The 23,624-nt window shown below is 35.3% G+C and overlaps 1 protein-coding gene and 1 long non-coding RNA gene across 5 annotated transcripts in view; one reads left to right on the forward strand and one right to left on the reverse strand.

Moving 5' to 3' along the window:
- Positions 1-15,293, forward strand: part of LOC141504179 (uncharacterized) — a 452,895-nt gene extending 437,602 nt beyond the window's left edge. The window contains exon 6 of one of the 3 annotated variants that reach the window (XR_012473240.1): positions 15,099-15,278. This is a non-coding gene — a long non-coding RNA (uncharacterized LOC141504179). Of the gene's footprint in view, positions 1-15,098 lie in introns of all 3 variants that reach the window. The other 2 variants (XR_012473241.1, XR_012473239.1) reach the window with 2 other exon arrangements.
- ZMAT4 (zinc finger matrin-type 4) overlaps positions 1-23,624 on the reverse strand; it is a 218,418-nt gene that overhangs the window by 187,050 nt on the left and 7,744 nt on the right. The window lies entirely within an intron of this gene.

The raw sequence follows: 23,624 nt of genomic DNA on the forward strand, positions 1-23,624 counted from the left end.
CAAGGCAAATGGGGTTAAATGGCTTGCCCAAGGCCACACAGCTAGGTAATTATAAAGTGTCTAAGACTGGATTTGAACCCAGGTACTCCTGACTCCAGGGTGGGTGCTTTATTCACTGCACCACCTAGCTGCCCTCACTAATGTTTAAAATAGAAATTGGTGCTATATTTTGTCAAAATCTATTTCAGCAACTATTACAGTAATCATATGATTTCTTTCAGTTTTATTATTGATATAGTCAATTATAGTGATAGTTTTCTTAATATGGAACCAACCTTGCATTCCTGATAGAAATCCTACTTGATCACAGTGTATTATTCTAGTGATAACTTGCTGTGATTGCTTTGATAATATTTTATTTAAAAAATTTTTAATTTTCATTAGGGAAGTTAGATTACAATTTTCTTTTTCTATTTTGATTCTTCCTGGTTTAGTTATCAGCATCATATTGGTGCCATAGAAGGAATTTAACCCTCCCCTTTTCTTTAACCCTAACCCTGCTCAAAAGTCTCTAGAAACCATACTAACCATTGGTGTATTAGGCTCTTTCATTTCAGGTTCCTTATGGACCTGGAAGTCTTTTAGGTTAGTGATAATGCCAGCCTCAAAAGGAAGCCTTTACTCATCCCCTCTTGGCATTAGCTTAATAAAGTCATGTATTTAATTGGGTCCTGGAAGGAACCTAAGAATGCTTTAAGTCCAATTGTTATTTTAAGAGGAATCCCATAAGGATTATGCTTTAAAATACATAGCAAATTCCAGTAGCTACCCATTTTACTTCTTTGGACAACTCTAATTGTCAGGAAGCATTTTTTTTATTTTGAAAAGAACTACATCTTCCTTCAATTTTCAGCAAATATTCCCAGTTTTATTCTCTGAAGTCAAATGAAATGCTTCTAATGTTCCCCTCCCCCTTTCTTCATTTTACTTTTCCAAGGTAACTTATCCATTTTTATGTTTCCCTTTCTTAAAATAGACCATAAAAAATCCTTGGGTGAAAAATATTGTCTCTGTTTTGTTATCTGCATCCCTATTATAGTGTCTTAAATATTTGTATGTGCTTAAAAAGTCATTGATGAATTGAATTGGATTCGTGTGATTGAAAGAACATTGGATTTGAAGCCAAGGAGGTGTAAATTTGAGTCCTAGTTCCACTAAATGTGACCTTTAGGACCTCTGATGGCAAGGAACTTAACCTCTCAGGCCCTCATCTTTCTCCTTTATAAAAGTATGGTTGGACTGACTGGCCTCTTAGATCCCTTTCAGCTCTAAATCCTACAATCCTCTTCTTATTTTAAAAAATTGTCACTTTAAAACAACAAAAATGAGAAGGAAAGCAACAAATGTCATTTATAAGAGCAACATCACGTATTTGATATTTTAAAATATGTGACATTGAACACATGGCAAAAGTAAACAGAAGGTGAGATCACTATGGCATTATTCCTTTTCCATTTCTGTACCAACATTCTAAGTATAATCAGTCTATTAATGGAAATTTCCTTTTCACCCATGCTATATCCATATATTATCAGTCTTACTAAAGTAGAATCTATAGAGCATTGCTTTTTCTTAATAGAGAATAACCTCCCTTTATTTCACTCATTGATTAGTATCTAAATGTCTAAAATCTTTCCTCATAAACATAGCATTTGAAGACTATTGAATAAAACTTTTCAAAAGAGGGGAGAAAATGAGACATAGCCCTTTTCAAGTTTTCCCTGGAAGGAAGCAGAAGGGAAGAGAAATCTTTGACTTCTAAGACCTGAAGATATGAGGGAGTCAAAAATTAAAAGTGCATGGGATTCTTGGGTGGGCAAAGAAATTAAGACATTGCTGTCTATTGCTTTACTTCTTTATTAGGTTATATAATGCAATTAGCCCACAAATGATAAACTTGAGGAGAGGAATGCTGAAATGATTATGCAACAACATGTGCCCACAAGAATAAACATCACTAAAATAATAGCACCTGGCTTTGGAGAATTTAGCAGTGTACATAGCTTTTTAGATATGTTTCATTGGATTCTCACAGAAGTGGAGAAGGGAAGGGGATAAGTATTTATTAAATGTCTATGCACTTTGCTAAGTATTTTACAAATTCGTCTTATTTTATCCTCCCAACAACTTTGTGAAGTAGGTGCTATAATGATCTCCAGTTTACAGATAAGGATAACTGAGACAAAGAGGGCTAAGTGAATTTCTCAGGATCACATAGCTTGTAAATGTCTGAGGCTGGATTTGAATTCAATTTTTCCTACCTCTAGCTCCCGCACTATATTCACAGCATTATCAAGCTTCTAACTGCCAAGACAACAGTACCTTTAGTTCCAGTTTATCCCATCTTATATGTATATACAACATAATAAATTTATATGCATATCTATATTATGTGTGAATATATTGTGTATATAGGTTTTTGTATACATATATGCCTATATAAAATATATACCTGTGTTATGTATGTATATGGATATTTATATATTTTTTGCACATAGATGGTTACACATTGTCATTTTCATTAAACTGTGAACTCTTTGAGAGGAAGGATTGTACTTTGCTTTCCTTTGAATCTCTAGTTCTTAACACAGTGTTCAATACCTAGTAGGGTCTTGATAAATGTTTTTGATTAACGTTGATACATAGACAGGGTAGATCTTTATTACAGTTCCCATTTCAGAGATAAGAAAATTGAGGCCCCAAGAGGTTAAATACTGGTTAGAGAGAGCTTATAAGTGGCAAAGCCAGAACTTGAATTCAGGTTCTCTAACTCAAAATTTGTGCTATGGATTTGTGCATTAACTATATTTCTACTCTTGAATGAATCTGTTGAATTAGTAATTGAAAAATACTGTGCTTTTTCCTGAGATTGATTACTACTTCCTTTTATCCTTTCCAGCATTCAGTTCAGACCACAAGTCTGTGCTTGTCACAGCATAATTTACATTATTGCTATTTATTTGTGAGAGGCAGGATTGTATAGCAGGATTCTATACCCTACTTACTGGGGTCTGCAGAATTGGATTCAAATCTTACCTCTGAAACTTACCACCTGTGAGACCCTCAGCAAGTCATTTAATATTTCTAAACAATAATTTCCTCACGTATAAAATGTAACTGTTGTTTAATTTGTTTTTCGGTTATGTTGACTCTTCATGACCCTGTATTTTCTTGCCAAAGATCCTGGAGTGGCTTGTTATTTCTATTTCCAGTTCATTTTACAGATAAGGAAATTGAGGCAAAAGAGGGGAGTGACTTGCCTAGGGTCACTCACTTAAGAGGACAGATTTGAACTCAGAAAGATTTTCCTGAGTCCAGGACTGGCAATTTATCTACTGCACCACCAACCTGACCATAAAATATGAAGATTGAATTAGATGGTCAGGTAGGTTTTCTCTTCCTCTCCACCTTTTATCTCAGAGAAATAACTCTAAGTGGCTGAAATGCATTTGAATGAATGTCACAACAAGGGTTCATTGTTTATTTGTGTTTGCTCCAATAACTCTGGATCCTGCCTTCATCATCTCACCAAAAGCAGTGTTCCAATATATGGGATACTAATTGCAAGAGGATCTTGCTATCTCAAAGACTTATGGAAATACTTCCTCCTTAAAACAGTCATAGAATCTCAAGCATAGTAGAATGTAACTTCTGTGAGGATATATTTTACTTTTCTTTATGTCTTTTTGGTCTCAGCACCTACCTAATTGAGTAAGTATTTAATAAATACTTCTTAAATTGATTAGAAAGTTGAAAATAAGCTTGAAATAATTCACATCTATTTGCTATTTCAGCAAAAATCCCTTGAATAATAGCCTATTCAGACTATTTTTGAAAAACCTCCTATGGTTGATCAATTCACTTTTAGTCAACTCTAATTGTTTAGAAGCATTTCTTTATTCCTTAAAATATACCTCCCTATTCTACCTTTTCCACTAGTTCTACTCTCTAGAACCAAGTAAAACATGTCAAGACTCATTTTTGATCTAGTCTAAAATAATTATTGCACCAGACCTTCAGAATAATAGAGATGGAAGAAACATCAGAAAAATCTAGTCCAATCTGTAAATAAATAAGATCTTCCTCCCCAACAAATGATCTTGCAGCTTTCCTCAAAGACCTCCAGACTTTACCCACTACCATAAGCCAAGATAAACTTGCTATGCTTCTGAACTGGTCTCATTAGTAGGAAGTCATCTCTCCTCTCCAAACCCCAAGCAAATCTAATTATGCTCTTTGCAACTTTCAGCTACTCCTCCTGGTTCTTCTGCTTTCTATAACTGAAAAACAAGAAGCTTGATCCCAAATCAATATGCTAGTCCTTCAAACTAAATATTCTTTTCTCCAGGCTAGAAATCACCAGTTATTTCAAATAATCCTCAAATGACATGATTTATAAATTATGCTATTTGGCCTCCTTTGTATTCTCTCCAGCTTATTATTGCCCTTTCTAAAATGAGAGACATAGAACTTAACATAATACTCAACATGTGGTCTGATGAAGGCAATTAAAATAGTACTACTTCTCCCTCATCCTAGAAATTGTCCTTAATACAGTTGAAGATTGCAATAGTTCTCTCAGTTGCTGTTATCACAGGGTTGACTCATGGTTAACCTGAAGCCCACAAAATCTCTCAAATTCTTTTAAAATAAAATGCTTTCTAGTCATATCCTACCTCCTCATCTTAGGATTTTACATTTCTTCCCATTTAATTTCTTCATCTTATTTTTTTTTGGAGGCAATTGGGGTTAAGTGACTTATGCAGGGTCACATAGGAAGTATCTAAAGCTGGCTTTGAACTAGGTCCTTCTGACTCCAGGTTAGTGCTGTATCCATTGTGCCATCTAGCTGATCCCTTCCCATTAAATTGGCTAACATATCTTATTTGATTCAGTAGCCCACCTGCTCAAGGGCATCAGAATCTTGGTTCTTTAAACTCATATGTTAGCTCCCAGTCTTGTGTCTTCTGAAAATTTGTTATGCATACCTTTTATGCCTTCAATCAAGTTATTAATAACAATCTCATAGAACAAGGCAAAAGATAGAGACACACTACTGGAGACCTCCCTCCAAGCCAATATAAACTTTTTTTGGGGGGGGTTGTTTTTATCATTCTTTTTGAGTCTAAATATTTAAGCTTCTCTGAATTTATTAAACTATAAAATGTTCAGGCCATAGATTTTTATCTCATCTGTAAGGATACTGTGAGAGACTTTGTCAAATACCTTTTGGGAATTCAGGTATAGTATACTACCACAGACCACTGATCTATGAGTCTAGGAAACCAGTATGGAAAGAGGAAGGAGAAGGAAATGACATTAATCTGACATGAAAAAAAAAGTATATAGTGCTGAATTGAGAGTCTTCAGTCTAAATACTGCCTCTGATACTTAGTGTACATGGAGGAGTCATTTATTCTCTCTGACCCTCAGTTTGCTCATCTGTAAAACAGAGAAGCAAATAAATTATAACAACAATATTCTTAGAAGAATAATTGTGAATGTTAGGTTATTATTATTATTCTATGTGATTACATAAGCAAGTATATGTACACAAATAAATATTTGTGTCTCCTTTAGTACAGTAGGGCGGAGAGAGAAAGATGGAGATAGATTCAAACTTAAATGTAACAAAAATGATATGAAATGGAATTTTTAAAATTATATTAATTGAAGCTTTAATATAATAAATTCTGTGACATCTACCTACAGGGTTGTTGTGAGATTCATATGAGATAATTCACATGAAGCACTCTAAATTTTAAGATGCTACAGATGTCTCTGGTTGCTGTCCTCAATTCTGACTTCTTAAGGGAACCCATACTAGCTCACAGTGAACATAAAAGGATTATTATGGAGAAGTTGAATCCACAAAAACAAAGGTAATATAAACTTTCCTATTCACATGAGAAAAGGATGAGAAAAATTCTGTTCTTGAAAATCTACTTTGTATATGAATTATTCAGAAGAATTATCTACAATGGTCAAAGTAGCCAGATAATTGACCAAATAATTGTAAACCTATCTCTTTGCTGTGTAAAAACATCCTATAGGTAGGTACATAGACAAGAAATAGAATGATCCTATGGCGAAAGTCTTCAGGATATGACAGGGACTCACTCACCTGCTCCAAGTAGTGAAGTCTATAAGTAAAATGAGAGTAAGCTAGGTGGGCAAACTCCAATCAGTTCCTGAGCCACTGAATAGGTTTCCAACTTTTCTAGGACTCCTTTGAATTTCTTTCAAAGCATTACTTCAGTATATTGCTGGACTGACTCTGAGGTCTGTAATCCATACAAGTACAAGTCAAGTCTAGACATTCCACAAAACTGTTTTTCAATCAGTGTTTTAGAGAAGCTGATAAGCATTGTATTCAAGGATCAGACAATTACATGGAAATTTAATTATTTTGCACACAATATTATATTAGATACTTTTGTAGTTACAGACCTCATCTTATTTTCTTTGTCTTCCAGTCTCATTGACAGTGAGGAGTCTAAGAATAAGAAAAAAGAAGGAACAAAGGGGACATTAAGAGTTGAAGCAGCCCTTAGATTCTCTCATTCAAATTCCTCAGGTCATTAATGAGGAAATTTGTTCTGAAAGAGTTGAAGGGCCTCCTCAATCTATTAGTTTATCCTGTGTGGGTATCATATACTATCAATCTGAGTGTCTGTCTGTCTATCCTTTCTGTTATATAGCTAAATGTCTGTGTTTGTCTATGCATGCAAGTATGTATGTATGTATCTGTCTGTCCTTTCTGTTATATATCTGTATGTCTGTGTCTGCTGTCTAGGTATGTATGTATCTACCTACCTACCTATACTTCCTATTATCTATCTACCTATGTTGTATGCAACTATATAAATCTGTACCTATTTGTTTTCATTTTAGGCTCCTCTAATACACTATGAACCCTTGAGGACAAGAACTGACTTTTCTCTTTCTCTGTATCCCCTACATATAGCAAAGGTTTTGGCCCATAGCAGGTCTTTAATAAATTCTTTTTGACTGACCGGCAGCACAAAGACTAGAACTGACAACTAAACATCCTGTTGTCAAATTCTTGATACAGTTACACTTCAGGGGCGGCTAGGTGGCACAGTGCATAGAGCACCAGCCCTGGAGTCAGGAGTACCTGAGTTCAAATCTGGCCTCAGACACTTAATAATCACCTGGCTATGTGGCCTTGGGCAAGCCACTTAACCCCACTGCCTTGCAAAAAAAAATCTAAAAAAAAATAAATAACACTTCAGTGTTCTAGGAACCTCTTGACTTGTTGATGGTCAGTTCAGTCCAGCAATAAATATTTTTTAAAAATGTGACTGATTCCATATCAGACCCTGAGGATACAAAGATAGACAAAGCACCAATAAACAACAACAAATCACACACTTTCCCATCCCTCAAAATTCTGAGAAAGAGGAGAAAAAGCACCCAGAGAGTTTGTAGTTGTGTATCTGCATGATTATAGGCAAGTAACTTGATGTCTCTAAACTTCAGTTAAAAGTGAGGGGCACAGTGACTGGCACAGACCAGGAATCAGTAATACTTGAGTTCAAATCCAGTTTCAGATTCTTACTAGCTGTGTGATCCTGGGCAAGTCACTTAACCCTATTTGCCTCAGTTTCCTCATCTGGAGAAGGAAATGGCTAACCACTTCAGTATCTCTGCCAAAAATAACCAAAATCCAAATGGAGTCATGTGAGTCAGACACAACTGAAATGACTTCAGTTTCTTTACCCATAAAATACTGAATATACTATTTGTGCAAAAGTTCCTGTAAGTAAAGTGTTTTAGAAAACTAAAATTGATCTATACATGAGATTTGTTAGTTGTTGCTGTTGTTCTTAGGGGAAACTTTAAAAGGACAAGTCAGAATAAGATATTTAATGTTAGAAATATATGCAAGCAACTAATAGTGAGTTTCATTTAGCTGCAATAACTCAATACCCTTCCAAAGCTGCTCATCTATTTTCAGGATTTTCTTTGAAATAACTGAGAGAATGAAGAGGACTATTGTGGAGAGAGTTTATTTTTTTAAAAAACTTTTGAGTAAAGGTTAAAAGATTTGGAATTATGAAGCCAAGAGATATAAAGTAAAAGTGCAACTTCATAACATCTCAAGTACATGGAGGATTATGGTATTTGGATGAGAGCCAGTCACTCACTCTCTATCTATCTACTGAAGAAAGAATAAGAGAAACTAAAACTGGCAAATAAGGCTTTAAATTAGATAAGGAAATGTTTCCATATAAATATAGATGTCCTTCGGGAGGAGGGGACATGGAGACAAAGTTTTATCAATAAGGGGAACTCCCTCTACCAATATAAATCAGTTTAGAATATTGCCAAGGTCACTGCAAGATTAAGTGTTTATATGAAAAAATATATATATATGTGTGTGTGTATGAATATGTACATAAAGATATATGTAAAGACAAACAGAAAAATAGAGTGACAAAGAGCAAGACAGAAACACAGAGACAGAGAAACACAGAGACAGAGATAGACAGAGAGAGACAGAGATACAGAGACAGAAAGACAGAGAGATTCAGAGAGACAGACACAGAGACACAGAGATAGAGACAGCAAGAGAGACAGAGACAGAGAGAGAGAGACAGAGAGAGACACAGAGACACAGAGACAGAGACAGAGACAGAGACAGACAGACAGAGGGAGAAAAAGAGAGATGGAGACTAATTAAGAAGCTATTGCAATAGTCTAGTCAAGGTGTGGTAATAACAAAAGCTAACATTCAGATAGTGAATTAAGGATTGCAAAGTGTTTTAAAAGTTGAATCTCAGGGCTGCTAGGTGGCACAGTGGTTAAAGCACTGGCCCTGGAGTCAGGAGTACCTGGGTTCAAATCCAGTCTCAGACACTTAATAATTACCTAGCTTTGTGGCCTTGGGCAAGCCATTTAACCCCGTATGCCTTGCAAAAACCTAAAAAAAAAGTTGAATCTCATTTTTATACTCACAACAACCTTATAACAGAGATACTATTATTATTTCCATTTTAGAATTGTGGAAACTAAAGCTAGTGGCAGTTAAGTGCTTTAGTCAGTGTCAAATAGTCATTACATGAGATCAGATTTGAACATACATCTTCCTGTCTCCTGATTCACTATTCTATAGTCTGTGCCACCTTAAATGCATAGATGCCTAACTACCCCAACAAGGGTTGGTATCTACAGAGAGGAAAAAAATGAAATGGGAGATAGACTCTGGAAGCAAGATTTGGCCACTGATTAGATATCTTTCTGTCTATCTATCTATGCACTTAGAATTATTCCTGGAACATAATGGCCCCTTAAAGAGTTGACTATTTATCCCCTCATTTTTCATCCATCCATCATTTTGGAGTTTAAATAACTTGTAATAATCCTGTGAAATAGGCAATGTAGGTATCATTATCTCTGTTCTCCTGTTAAGGAGGCTGAGATTCAGAATGGCTAGGTGATTTATCCATAACCACATAACTACTAAATGACAGTGTCAGCTGCTGAAACCAGTATTTCTGACTCCAAGGTTGGCACTCTTTCCTCTACTCCACCATTCCTCTGAGGTTTTCTGGCTCTGAGAGAGGTGTATAGAATGTGAAGGTTATTAATGTACTGGGGTGCCCTTAAATAAAATGGACTTTCCTCTGTTTAGAGTTGTTTAGAGGTAATTCTTCCTTAGAATTTTTTGGGGGGATTTGGTCTACACAATATTTTTGCATTCCTCTGTCCTCTTCTGTCATTGAGATGATTAAACATTCTTAAATGCTAGGCTAGCACAGGTAAGCACATTAAACATTTTATGTGTTTTCCCCTCCTTACCAGTGAATTAGTCCATTATATTTGAAAAGAATCTAGAAAGGACAAATATATAAACAGACATACACACTTTCAAGCACAATTCAATCTTTCTCTTTCTCTCTATCCCTTCCTCCTTTTTCTTCCTCTCTCCCTCTCTCCCTCCTTTCTTCTCATTTCTTTTTCTTACATTTTTCTGATAATTCCAAAACTAAAAACTAAAATGTTCCCTACCTTCCAAATGGTAACTAAAATCCTTAATTGATGAGATTAGCATGTATGAGATGAAAAAAGGTCCAGGTACTATGGGTTCTATATCACTGTTGACTCAAAATCAAATTAAGAGAATCAGTGATTATCAGCTTGTACCAATCAAAACATAATTAATTAGGAAATTTCAGTATTCCTTTTACCCCATGCTTGTCTTTTTGAGTAAGTGATCTCAGCAGCTGGCAGTACAATAGCAATCATTCCTTCAAGCTTTTGAGTACCCTCTTCTTCTGAAGACCCCCATCTTCCCACTTCTGAGAGCTACACTTAGAAGTCCTTACTCCATTTTCTAGTGATATTAGTGATGTTTGCTGTAGCTCCATGTAAAAGCATAAAATGTCTTCTGTAAGGAAGAAGTCCTTCAAAATGCTGTGTATTCATTCACAGCTAATTCCCCAGAACTGATTTATAACTAAATATTGTACTTTCTAGTACTTCTGCAAACTGTACAACTAGTCTTTCCAGATTTCAGTGTGCCTGTCTCACACTTCATACAGGTTGGCCAGATCCAGGCTCTGGAGCACATAACCTCATTTCCATCTACTTACATCAAAATTCAAGTACCATGACCTCCATAAGAAACTTTTTTTGATTGTACTCAACACAACATGATTCCTCTCTTCCCTAGAGCTCTCATCACTCTCTCAAATTTTCTCTGTATATAATTGTATTCTAATTTATTTTTCAATTTTTTAATTCTCCCAATTACATGTAAATTACATGTAAAGCAATTTTAACATGTTGTTTATAAAGTTTTGAGTTGCAAATTCTATCCCTCCTCCTCTCCTTCCCTCCCTCCTAAAGATCACAGAACAGATAGAAACAGAGAGAAAGAGACAAAAATGGAGACAGAAAGGGAGAAAGACAAAGTAGATAGACTGAGAAACAGAGAGAAGAGAAACACTGGGAGAAAGAGAAAAATGAGAGAGGGAGGGAAAGAGAGAAAAAGGAGAAAGAGAGGGAGGGGGGATATTTTAGGCTTCTAATTTCATTGGGATAGGAAATATTTTGTGTATTCTCTTTTTTTCCCTTTTTTTTAGTTTTTTTTTTTTTTGCAAGGCAATTGGGGTTAAGTGGCTTGCCCAAGGCCACACAGCTAGGTAATTATTAAATATCTGAGGCTGGATTTGAACTCAGGTACTGCTGACTCCAGGGCTGGTGCTCTATCCACTGCACCACCTAGCCACCCCATGCATTCTCCACAAATACACAATCAATTTTTAGTTCTAGAGAATAACCTTAAGTCTATGAAAAGTCATTGACTGTCTGTGGTCTCAAGTATATATGTGTCATTGTCAGAATTTGAATGTAGGTCTTACTGGTGTCTGGATCATTTCTCTCTTCACTGACCTCTATCTCATGCCCAGCATATATTAGGTACTTAATAAATGTTTATTCAATAAACCAACCATTATGTACCATAATGGTTGCTCTCCACTGGCAGGTTATTCTCAATTGGCATGCAGCAAAGTTAGTGCCTGGCCTCCCTAATCAATGTTCTCAGTTCTTTTACTAAATTGAAAAAGAAAGAGCCTAGAATTATAGTTTCAGCTCCTCTTCTGAAAGGAAAACAGAATGAAGATGCCAGTGAATAGCAAGTCACAGTAATCCTAGCATAATTAACCAGGAGAAATATAGCAAAATATCTCATTGAATGGGGGGAGGAGGGAACAAATAAAACATTGCAGATTGACTTCCCTTTAGTTTTCCATTTCCTAGAGATTAGTACTAAAAGCTCTGGGGATCAGTATCAATTTTTTACTGATCACTGAAAAAATCATTACTCATGAAAACCTCTCACTTTGAAAAATTGACTTCTCCCCTTGAATCTCCTTTATTTTCTCTGATTCCTAATTATTGTTCTTTGAGCCACTGATAGCCCAATGAATTTAATCTAACAAGGGCACAGATGAAATTTTAGATGTTTTGCTGATCTGCAGTTTAATTTTGGGCATTTAGATAGTGAAATGAATAGAATGCCAGACCTTGATTCAGGAAAACTCATCTTCTTGAGTTCAAATTCAGCCTCCCAAACTTTCTAGCTATGTCATACTAGACAAGTCACTTAATCCTGTTTGCCTCAGTGTCCTCATCTGGAAAATGAACTGGAAACCAGTCTAGTATCTTTGTCAAGAAAACCCCAATTAAGGTCACAAAGAATCCCTGGTATACAAAAATAAAAGTGAAACATACCTACCTAAAAGGGTTTACATTTTATAGGGAAAACAACATTCTAATAATGACAATAATCACATTAATTCAATACTTTAAATACTAAAAAGTATTCTCCCTCTTTCCATATGTGTGTCTATATATATATATATATCTATATCTATATCTATATCTATATATGTTTTCTCATTTGATCCTTTAAGTATTTGAACTATATAAGCAACTTAAGAGGAATACTAATACTAATACTAATATCTTGGGGGGGGATTAGAAAAAAATCATGTAGAAGGTGGTACTTGAATTAAGCTTTGAATGAAACTAGGTGCTTTAAGAGGTGAATGTGAGCTTGGGGGCTAGCCTATCAAAAGGCATGGAGATGAAAGATGAATATGGTATATGAGCAAGAGGGTCGATTTGACTGGATTATGAAAGGCATGGAAGAAAATGTGATTACTTGTAAAGTAATATTGTGAAGAGATTTAACAGAAAATTTGTATGTTAATCTATTCAATAAAAGGCAATAAATATTTTTGATCAAGAGATATATATTCAGACTTGTAATTGAAGATTATTCCTTTGCTAACTATGTGTAGCATGATTGGATAGGAAAGACACTTTAGGCAGGGAGACCATTGAGAGGTCAATTATAATTGTCCAGATCTGAAGTGATGAGGGCTTGAATTAATGTGGCATGAGTGGAGAGGAATGGATATGAGAGATGCTGTATCGATGACTATCAATAGTCATTAAGACTTGGCAACTAGTTGATGAGTGGGGTAGGATGAGAGAGAATGAAAAGTTAAAAATAAATCTTAGATTGTGAGCCCGGATACTTGAAATGGTAATCTCAACAGAATCGGTTCAATCCATCAATCAAAACTATTTCATTATCTTCCAGTCATTGTGCTAGCAGAAACAAGAATATTAGAGAAATAGTTGGGATTGGAGGGAGGGAAGAAAAAAATGATTATCTGTCTCAAATATGTTGAATTTTGAGATATATGCAAGACACCAACTTGAAAATGTCTAACAAGTAATTGATGATGCAGTTCTCAAGCACAAACTAGGAATTAGAGTTAGTTTTGGAGATATGGGTATATTCTGCATAGAAATGATAATGGAAACACCTGTGAGAGTTCAAGTAATCACTAAGATCATTATAAATTATTTCTGTATCAGCATGAAGTAGGATGTTCAAATCTGAAATGTCATAAAGTATGTAACCCCCAAATAATATTTGAATTAGAAGTTTAGCATTAGAAAAAATACTATTTGAAGGATAATTTAGTTGTTTCTTTTATAAAATGAAGTAATATTTGTTTATTAGACACTTTTCCTATAAATTGGTAGTGTACAAAGAATGCCTATCTCAGCCACCTCAAGTCATAGATGTTTCTTGAATGATTGAATAATTGAATTATGTTAAGCATTTTGTTTACAGATCCAATGACAATTTTAATCTTATGATGAGCACTGAGGGAGCCCTAGTAACCAGAGGAAACTAATTATTTTATCACTCCATAACTATTATCACCAAAAATAATGAAGAGAAATTTCTGAATTTGAAGCATAACTATATCATGAAAACTGTTGAGATTAACAGGTTTTTTTTGTAAAATTCAATCACCAAAAAGTTAAAGATAAGCATGTGATCCACAAAGATTGTTAAAACATGCTTATGCTAAGCTGTCTCACTGATAAAATCTTGTGTTGCTGTCCATAAACTTAGAAGGAAAACATAGTTACCTGGATCAGATCCTCTAACTAGGCCTCAAATGATTTTAGAAGATTGGAGGGCCTTAGAGATTCCATTTACCTTTAACTGCTTAGCCATTTGATCAGGCCCAGTGAATCATACAAAAGATTGATTACACCCTAATACTTTCCAGGACAAGTGATTGCATTGGTGGTGGTTCTTCCTCTACTATTGTGAATTGAAAAACTTTATGCTTGATTTTGTTGTGACTAAAATTCTTCAGCTGATGATGGTCCTTCTGGAGATGAACTCCTCTTCATGTGGAGCCTTGTCTTTAAAAGGGCAAATTCAGATTCAGCCCTTTAGATTGTGAATTCCTTGAGGGAAGAGGCTGACTTTTGCCTCTCTTTGTGGTCTATTGCTTAGCAGAGAGTCTAGAACATAGTAGACCCTTAATAAATTTTTATTTATTAACTGCTGTGATGAGTATCAGAGGAGAACTTGTATGGAGAGATCATGAATTATTTTAATTTATTTGTAAAAAATAAAATCCATTGAATCACCAGTCAAACAATCCAAGTGTTTTCACTTTTCTCAAACATTTATCAGATATCTAATGTGCAGAGCACTGTGTTAGGTACTAGGAGTGTAAAAGAATTTAATTGCATACTTTCATAGATCTTACTCTGGTAGAGGAATAAAGAACAAAGAGATGAATTCAGCAACAAATTGGTAGCTTTGCTTCAGCCTCATTTAATCTTCCTCCCTCCATCACAGATCATGCTCAGTCATTATTTCTCACTCCTAAAGGTCACATAAAAGCTGTGGATAGCCTACTTACAACTATGTGTGATTAATTGCTGAAGGCTTTATATTATGAGGTGGTGAGACCACCCCCTCCATTGGTTGTGAAGATAGAAGAATCTAATGTACCAAGAGATGCACAAAAGAGAAAGTCCTGCCTATTCATCTGTCTCAATTTTGACTCTCTCCTGTGTGGTTGGTTGAAGGACAGTTTTTGTTTTAACTGGAAGAAGGGTGGGTAGGAAGATCTCTTTTCTAAATTCCTCACCCCTCAACCCATCCCAATATGAATCATGAATTAAGCTTAATAAACTGGGATCCTGTTAGTCATTTCTCTTTTTCTTTTCTTAAATAGGTTCTTTGTGTGGATATGTATAGACTTCAAATCCTGGGTTCACTGAGAGAAGCTGATGACTATGGCATCAACAGGAAGAGACTGAAGGCAAGTAAACCTTCTATAAAAGCTAGGTTGAACACAACAAGAAGAATGGATCAAACCTGGTCATTTCACCAAAGAACTTTCCAGGAGGAAAGGTTTAGACAGTGTAGATCCAAGATGAAAAATAAGAGGACTACAACTACATTGTGTTTAATTATAAAACTCCCTGATGATTGAAACAGTAATTCTAAGTTGTTATTGATTCCTATTTTGTTAATATACAAGTGTGAGTTTTCTATGCTTAGCATTTCTTGTAAGTAGGAATAACTCACACTTGTATATTAACAAAATAGATTTCCTGATTCCTATTGAACATTGAATATCTTGCAACTCCCTTCTTTTGGGGGAGGGCCTATCTATAACGCATAGTTAAAATAAGTCCTAGTAGTACCAGAGTGGGAATTTAACAAATCCACAAGTATGTATAAAATGCAGGGAAAGTGCAAGGTTATTGAGATACCCTTTGGAGTCAAGGTTATTACAATAAAAGCTAGTCTCCTTATTACAAATGAATGGTTTCCACAACAAAAATATGCTCTGTGAGGCAAAAGCACTGTAATATATTAGTCTTCATGGGCCCAGCTGAACACGCTTTTGATGCTAGCTAGGTAGTCTAATGGTTAGATAAATGAACCTGAAGTCAGAAAGACCTGACTTCAAATGTTGCCTCATATACCTAATAGTTGTGTGGCTTTGGATAAGTCATTTAACTCCTATTTACCTCTATTTCCTCTTCTGTAAAATGATGGCAATTCCCTCCAAGATTGTTGTTAGGATAATATTTGTAAAGCACTTTGCAAACCAGAAAGTGCCTTATAAATGCAATCTAGCTAGTAGGAATAGGAATAGTAGTAGACAGGGTAGATATAAAGCATATTCTGTTATAGAAGATATAGGGTAAAAGATAATTAATCAAACATGAAATTCAAGGAAGTTTTCATAGAGAAGGTCTTCATTAAAATGAGCTTTAAAGACTGGATAGGAATCCAGCAGCTGAAAAATGGAAGAGAAAGCAATCCAGACAAAAAATAATAAAGTTACAGAAATAGGTAGGTTCATATTCACTCAGGATACAGAGAGTACACTAGTTTAGCTGAAGTGTGGAGGGTAATAAAATAGCATAAGGTTATCAAGGCAAAGCCGTGGAAGGGTCTAATCAACTCAGTATCCAGTTAGCAATGGGGAATCACTGAAGGTTCATTTTTATATTTGTGTTTTTATTTTGTTTTTTTGTTTGTTCATTTATATTTTCACTTTTAGCAGAATGGCATGGCTAGAACTATGTCTAAGAAAGAATATTCTGGCAGGCATATAAATGATAGAGTGGAAGGACTTTGGTAATGATACAGGAGATTAGTAGTAACAACTTTACAAGAGTGATTGCAGGAAAAATAGAGAGGAGAGAATACAAGAGGTATTGCACCAATTGAATTGATAGTATATTACAAATGATTGGCTATGAGAAATAAGGGAGAGCTGAAAATCAAAGATAATTCCAAGGCTTTGAACATGGGACGTTGGGATTATTATAGGCTCAAGAAGAAAAGAATGAAGTCTGAAAGAGGAATAATTATGATCTCAGAGTCTTCAAGACTCCTCCTGTCAGAAATACCTGGTATGTTCAGTAACTATCAGAGTAGGAAAAATTATCATCAGAAAGTATGAATTTGTGTGTGAGGGAATACTGCAGGATGTATCTTTTCTTACAATAAATCTTATTACTATGTAGATCTGCCTGTTTGACAAACAGACTGTTATTTACAATCATCAGAACAAGGATCTAGAGAGATTATCCCAGAAGAACCCAAATAACTCTCATCTGGCTATAGAACTGCAGAGGCATATAAAACCTTATATGCAAATGGTATCACTGTTTGAACTTTGAATGCATGCATTATGCAAAATTTGGATTTATGTAACTTTCAAACAGATCCAGAATACCCTGATCTTTATTAATTCAATATAGAACTCAAATAAGCATTTCTGTGCCTAGCATGAAAATTTATAGTGAAGCTCTGAAGCTCCCTCTGTCTCTCTCAGCTCCATCAGGAAAGGAGAAAGGAAATAAGTTGAAGTGTAACAGAATTCCAAGAGAAGAAGAATGCCCATTAAACACATTTGCAGATGATAAACAGTGTAAGACCCCATCTTCCCTTACATGGACATTTTCTCTTTGTTCACTGCTCTTACCTCAAAATATTAATTTATAAATTCCTGACTCAATCAAGTCATATCAAATATTGTCCCGAGCCTTCTTGGTGACATTCATAGAGTTCTAAGTGATTTGCTCCCTGAGAAAGCAATCACTCTTTTGATACTTCAATTTTGACATGTGCAGATAGCTTCAACCAAGTCAACTAGCTCTGTAATGTCCAAGAATCTTCAGAATGCTTTAAAAATGCTGAAAAAGAATTCCCTGAAAAAATTAATTTTGATTAATCCATAATTAATTAATTTTGATTGTTGTGTGAAGGATGTTCCTATAATGACAGTTTTACAAATTACTGATTTCTATTTTGCAGATGAAGAATTTAAAGACTAGGGAAGTTAAGTGATTTGAACACAGTCACCTTGGTGGGATTATTTTTCTAGTGTCCCATGTGTTTCCCAGTCATTCTAGTTTTTCAAAGGGTCTGGCAGAGAATCAAAAGATCTATCAAGTCCTCTCGAGGTGAAAACACTTGGAGAAGCAACTTAATGGATTGTATGTCTACTATAAGAAAACCATTCTAGCCAAATTCAGAGAGCCTTACTGCCAAAACAATTGAACACAGAAACTCATAAAGATCCTCTAATACAGTGCTGAATATTTATCATTATGTTTTTTATCCCTAGTAAACCTAGCACAATGCCTTGAAAATATCAATACCTTATATATGCAGTATATTTGGTAGGACTGGAAGAACTGATGTTTATATGGGTATAGAGGATAACTATACCAATGTACCTAGAGAGAACCTTGAAAATGAAATTAAATTCAAGGGGAAGCCATGAAGTAGTAAGACAGATTAGATAGAGTAAGTAGAGAGAGAAGTTAAGTGTAAGATAGCTGGAAAGTTTAGAAGGGCCAAATTTAGTACCTTATATTTGATTTGGAGAGTATTAGGAAGCAACTGGAGCTTATTGAATAGAAGCAGCTAATTCATAAAGGGAATATATCTGACTTCAAACTCTGCCTAAGATGCTTACTTAGTTTGTAACCCTAAACTAGTCACTTCAGTTGTAAAATAGGGATTCTGATATTATACAGGCCTTACAGAGCTACTGTGATCATATGACATGCATAAAGCATTTTGTAAACTCTAATAAGATTTAAATTAGAATTTTTACTTAGTAGTAATGTTAACAAATTTCAACAAATATTAATAAAATAATAGATACAGAACAATTACCATTTAGATGCATTCAAAATAAGCCATAGAACAATTTTTTTAAAAAATTACTGGAGGAGAGAAACTGCCTTATAATAAAATGGAAGGTCAGGCATTACAAGGCTTCTAAAGTGAATTATCCTCTTCTTTTAACTGAAAATTAAATAAACAATGAAGAAACTTGACTGGGAAATAAAACTATAAATATTTCCATTCTTAATTATGTACTATGCATACATACAACAAATTAGTCAATTCTCAATCCCTGGTACTCATAAGTCATAGTTACTGTACAAAGGGGAATTTGAGCATGATTACTGGTCAAATTTGAGATCTTATTAACAGTAAAGAGAATTAGATGTTTGGTAGGGGGTGAGGAGGTTTCATATCTATTAACACTATTCTTTGGCTTAAGAGAATGTATCTATTTAAAGGAACTCATATATGACTCATAGTAAATTGTAGAAGCATAGTCTTGCTAATCCTAAAAATAATGCCTAACCAGCCTGAGTATGTCTAATCTTAAAATTGTATTAATAATTAATGAGTGAGAAGTGGAGAATACCCACTGCTTCTCTGTTGCTGCAGTTTTTTACCTTAAATAATTCACAAACACATCTTCACCAAGAAATATTCTAATATATTATTTTGAAAGATTCCATATCTTTGATGTTCTCATGATAGCTTATATTACTCTGCAGGGTTTTGAATGAGACTTCAGTCTCATTCATATTCCTATTATCTTATTTGTAGGGGTTCACTAGCTATAAAAGGAAGGGGGAAAAAACTACCATTCTGAAGGCAGGATATTTTGGTTTGTGACCTTTGTCAAGTCTCATCAGGTAAACAAGACTGAGTTAGGATTTTAGCTCTCTAAGGAATATTTTTTTTTAAATGAAAGAAATAAAAAAAAACCTTAAGGCACAAGATTAAGTTCAGGGAATAATAAATAAGTATGAAGAGGATTTCAACAGAATTTTGTTACCTTTATCCCTTCCCTTTTCATAGACTCATTGACCAAGGAAGGACCTTTGAGATCCTAGAAATTGAAAGGGCTTCCTCCACTTTTCTCTGTCTCAGTTTCTTCCTTGATGAAATGAATAAATTCCCTTTTAATTCTAAATTTTGATTTGATGTGTTCACCTAAACCAATTGGCTTATCTTACAAATGACAAACCTTAGGCCCAGCTATGACAAGTGACTTATACCAAATCATACAACTCATTAATGGGAAGCTTGGGATTAGAACTGAAGTCAACTGATTCCTAACTCCTAAATCACTGCTCTGTTACCATGACACCATGCTGCCCCACATTTTTAATCATTATTAATATTCAAGAGATGTTCATGTCCATCAGTTTCATAAGAGATAATGGATATGAGACACTAATTCTCTAAGACATAAGGAGCCAAGTAAGCCAACTAGAGACTCCATCATTAGAGAAATCATTGAAAGACCCGGGTAAGAGAAGGTTGGGGTGGGGATGAGGGGCTAGTTATCTTCAGATAACTGAATATTTGTTATGTGGCTCTGTTCATCTATCAATCATTATAATAGCTGCAGGATTTGATTTAATCTACTAATTTTACCCAGAGGGGAAATTAGGATCAATGAGTAAAACTTTGTGTGTGTATGTATTTAGGAATGTGATTTTATTAGTTAAGGATATAAGAAAGAAAAGTATAAAAGAAAGTTATAAGTCCATATCAAATAATATATCAAGATGGAGTATCTGGGCAGAAGCATCATAAGGAATATGGAAGCAGCTAAGGGAAGTGACCATATAAGACAGACTGGTAAAAGATAAGAAGCACCAAGACAAAGAATTTACAGCCCCTAGTACTCTTCAGAGTACTGTAAAAACTGTTGGACTAAGATGAGTGGGATGCAGATCAAAAGAATATGCAGGAATAATTGTGGCTGTGTTTGACATTGGGGTAAGGAAATGAACAGAGTCCTGGGGTCTCCAGGCAAGTTATGGAGTGAAGAAATTATCCCTTCACCAAGTTCTTAATCTCAGTGCATGCAGCTAGGAATAATATTCAACATTTTCCTAAAAACTAAGTGTTGTTCTATGGGGTTTTATGAGGACTAGGTCTGAATTTCTCAGGGCAAGGAAATGGAGATCAAAATACAGAGGGTCTAATTCTAATATTGCTGTAAATCTTATCTCACTGATTTTGCTAAAACTGTTCTATAGGTAATTTTTATGAGACTTTATATCTGTAGGGTCCTCACCACTAAGAATCAGCTGCCTTCTCACCTTGGAACTCCCTCAGCTCTTGAGTTCTCAGTTTGAAACATCTTTCTGTCATCCCAAATCCATTTTCTTCCAGGGCCTCTATTTTAGGGACAGGTCCAATCAGGTCTTGATTTATTCTCTCAATTGTACTTTTGATTCTCTTAACCCTTACCACTGAGCTTTCATTTGAGTATCTTCAAACTATACTTCCTTCTCCTGACACACACACATACATACACACACACAAACACACACACACACACACACACACACACACACACACACACTCAGTCAATTTTTATATACTGCCTTGTCTTCACCCATATTACTGCCTTCCTTGAAGGCAAAGAATATCCTTTCTTTGGTGGGGGAGATTTTTTGTGGGATTTTTGGCTTGTCTTTGACGCTCCAGACCTTAGCAGACTGTCCGAAACAAACTAACCATTTACTAAATGTTGTTGACTGTCTGTAAAGAATCCTTTAAGAGACATGAGCCAGATTCTTATGTGCCCTGGAAAAACCCTGGGTGGATGCATAATGAGCCACAAAGATTAATGAGAGGTTCCCAAGGAAGATTAAATCAGCCTGCTTTTTAGAGAACAGGCTCTGATGTTTGATTTATGACTAGTATCATAGAATTACAGAATCTCAGATTTTGATGGGATGTCGGGAATCATCAGACAGCCTTTGTTTGCTAAGATCTGCCAGCCTTTCTGAGAACCTAGTAACCATGTATCAATAGGAAGGGGAAAAGACAATAGAAACAAATATTACAGGAAGGTCTGGTTGATCAAGTGCAACTTCCGTGTATGAGGGATTCACATCTTCCAACTGTTCACCCTCATCAGATGGAGTAGCTCAGAAAAGCAGTGATCTGTGCTCAATCTATGCCTACCCCATGATTACTTCAGTTAAAAAACCTGTTTTCTATGGAGAGGCAATATAAGTAGTAGCTAAGAGAGAAAAACATGCTTGTCTCAACAAATTTAATTCATGTACATAGAAATAGTTGGAGGAAATTTATCTTGGAGGGAAGAGACTAGTGTAATACTGAGATCTAATGTTGGAGGCAGAATCTGTCCTGAGGCTGAAGAAAACTAGTGTGACTGTATGGCAGAGTGTGTTGAGGGAAGTAAAGGGTGAGAAGAAGCCCTGGGCTGAAGAGGCTTTCAATGCCAAACTGAGGATTTTATATTTAAGCTTAGAGTTTACTCCCTTGGAATTTATTAAGTAAACAGGTTTACATGGTAAATCCTGAACTGTAAGAAAATCACTTCAACCCACCCCTTCCCTTCTCTTTTCTTTCTTTTCTTTCCCTTTCCTTCCCTAACTTCCTTTTTACTTCTTCCCTTCTTTCCTTCTCCTTCTACTATTCTTCTTTTCTTTTTAATAATATAAACAATGAGCAATGATTAGATAAAATAGTGAGTTGCCCAATTCTCTTTTTCCCAAGGTCATACTAATATACCTAGAGGTGATCACAAAGGCTTTGTGGTTGGGATCTTTTAGAATCCCTGCAGCCACTCGGGGGCTGCTGCAGTATCTCAATGAAGGGTGAAATACTTCAGGAAGAAAATACCAAACCACTACACATTATTTTTTTAGGTTTCTTTTGCAAGGAAAATGGGGTTAAGTGGCTTGCCCAACACCACACAGCTAGGTAATTATTAAGTGTATGAGGCTGGATCTGAACTCAGAGACTCCTGACTCCAGGGCCGGTGCTCTATTCACTGCATCACCTAGCCGCCCCTACTACACATTATCTTAAGAAAGTTTCATCTGGACAGAGTGAATTCCAGTCTTTGCACAAGACAAGAGTCTTGGTTCTTGCATTGAACCTATTGGGGTTAGTTTGAATGTGCATTAATCCATTTGAAAATGTTCAGTCAGTGCAGACCAAGAAGGAAGGGAGGCATAAGGATAGTCATTTTCCATGGGACCTCTTTGGTTAAATTAATAGCAAGAGCAATCTAAAAGTGGAACATAAGGGGAAGAGATGTCAGAGGTCAAAAAATGTCCCATGACTCATGGAAGAGGAAAAGCACACAACCTACTCTAACTCTCCCATTCTCATCATATAAAAACTGCATGATGGTTGAATGTCTTCAATTCAACAAATATTTATGGTCTACTAGTGTTCTTTCCATTTACACAACCACCACTTTCTTCCAGTTTCTCATTACCTAATGTAATGTATATTGCAATAGTTTTCTAATTGGTCTTCTTCAAGTCTCTCTACACTGTAATCAATCCTCCATTTAGTAGTTGAAGTGATTTTCTTACAGTTCAAGATTGACTATGTAAACCTTTTACTTAATAAATTTCAGGGACTTTCTGTATCCTATAAGATTAAATATAAAATCCTCAGACCTTCTTCTCACCCTTTATTTCCTCAACATACTCTATAATCCAGTCACACTAGTTTTCTTTAGCCTCAGGACAGATTCTGCCTCCTATAAGAGATCTCTCAGCACTGTACTAGTCTCCTCCCTCCAAGATACATTTTCACCAACTATTTCCATGTACATAAGCTATTTACTCTCTCCATTAGAATCTCAGTTCCTTGGGAGGGGGGACCTATTTTTATCTTTCTTTTTTCCCTGGTATTTAGGACAGTGTCTGATGTGTAGTTAGTACTTAATAAATAGTTGTTGATTGACTCTATATAAGATAAAAAAGGGAATGAAAAATGACTTAGATAAGGCTCCTGTCCTTAAAGTTCTTATAATTTAATAAAGAGGGCTGAGGCAAAAATTCAATTAACAATAAATCAGAAAATGGTAAATGCATTAAAGCAGGTATAAAGGTAGTTTCCAGAATTACATTAG

This window comes from Macrotis lagotis, chromosome 1 (assembly GCF_037893015.1).
Source record: "Macrotis lagotis isolate mMagLag1 chromosome 1, bilby.v1.9.chrom.fasta, whole genome shotgun sequence".
Classification (NCBI taxonomy): domain Eukaryota; kingdom Metazoa; phylum Chordata; class Mammalia; order Peramelemorphia; family Peramelidae; genus Macrotis; species Macrotis lagotis.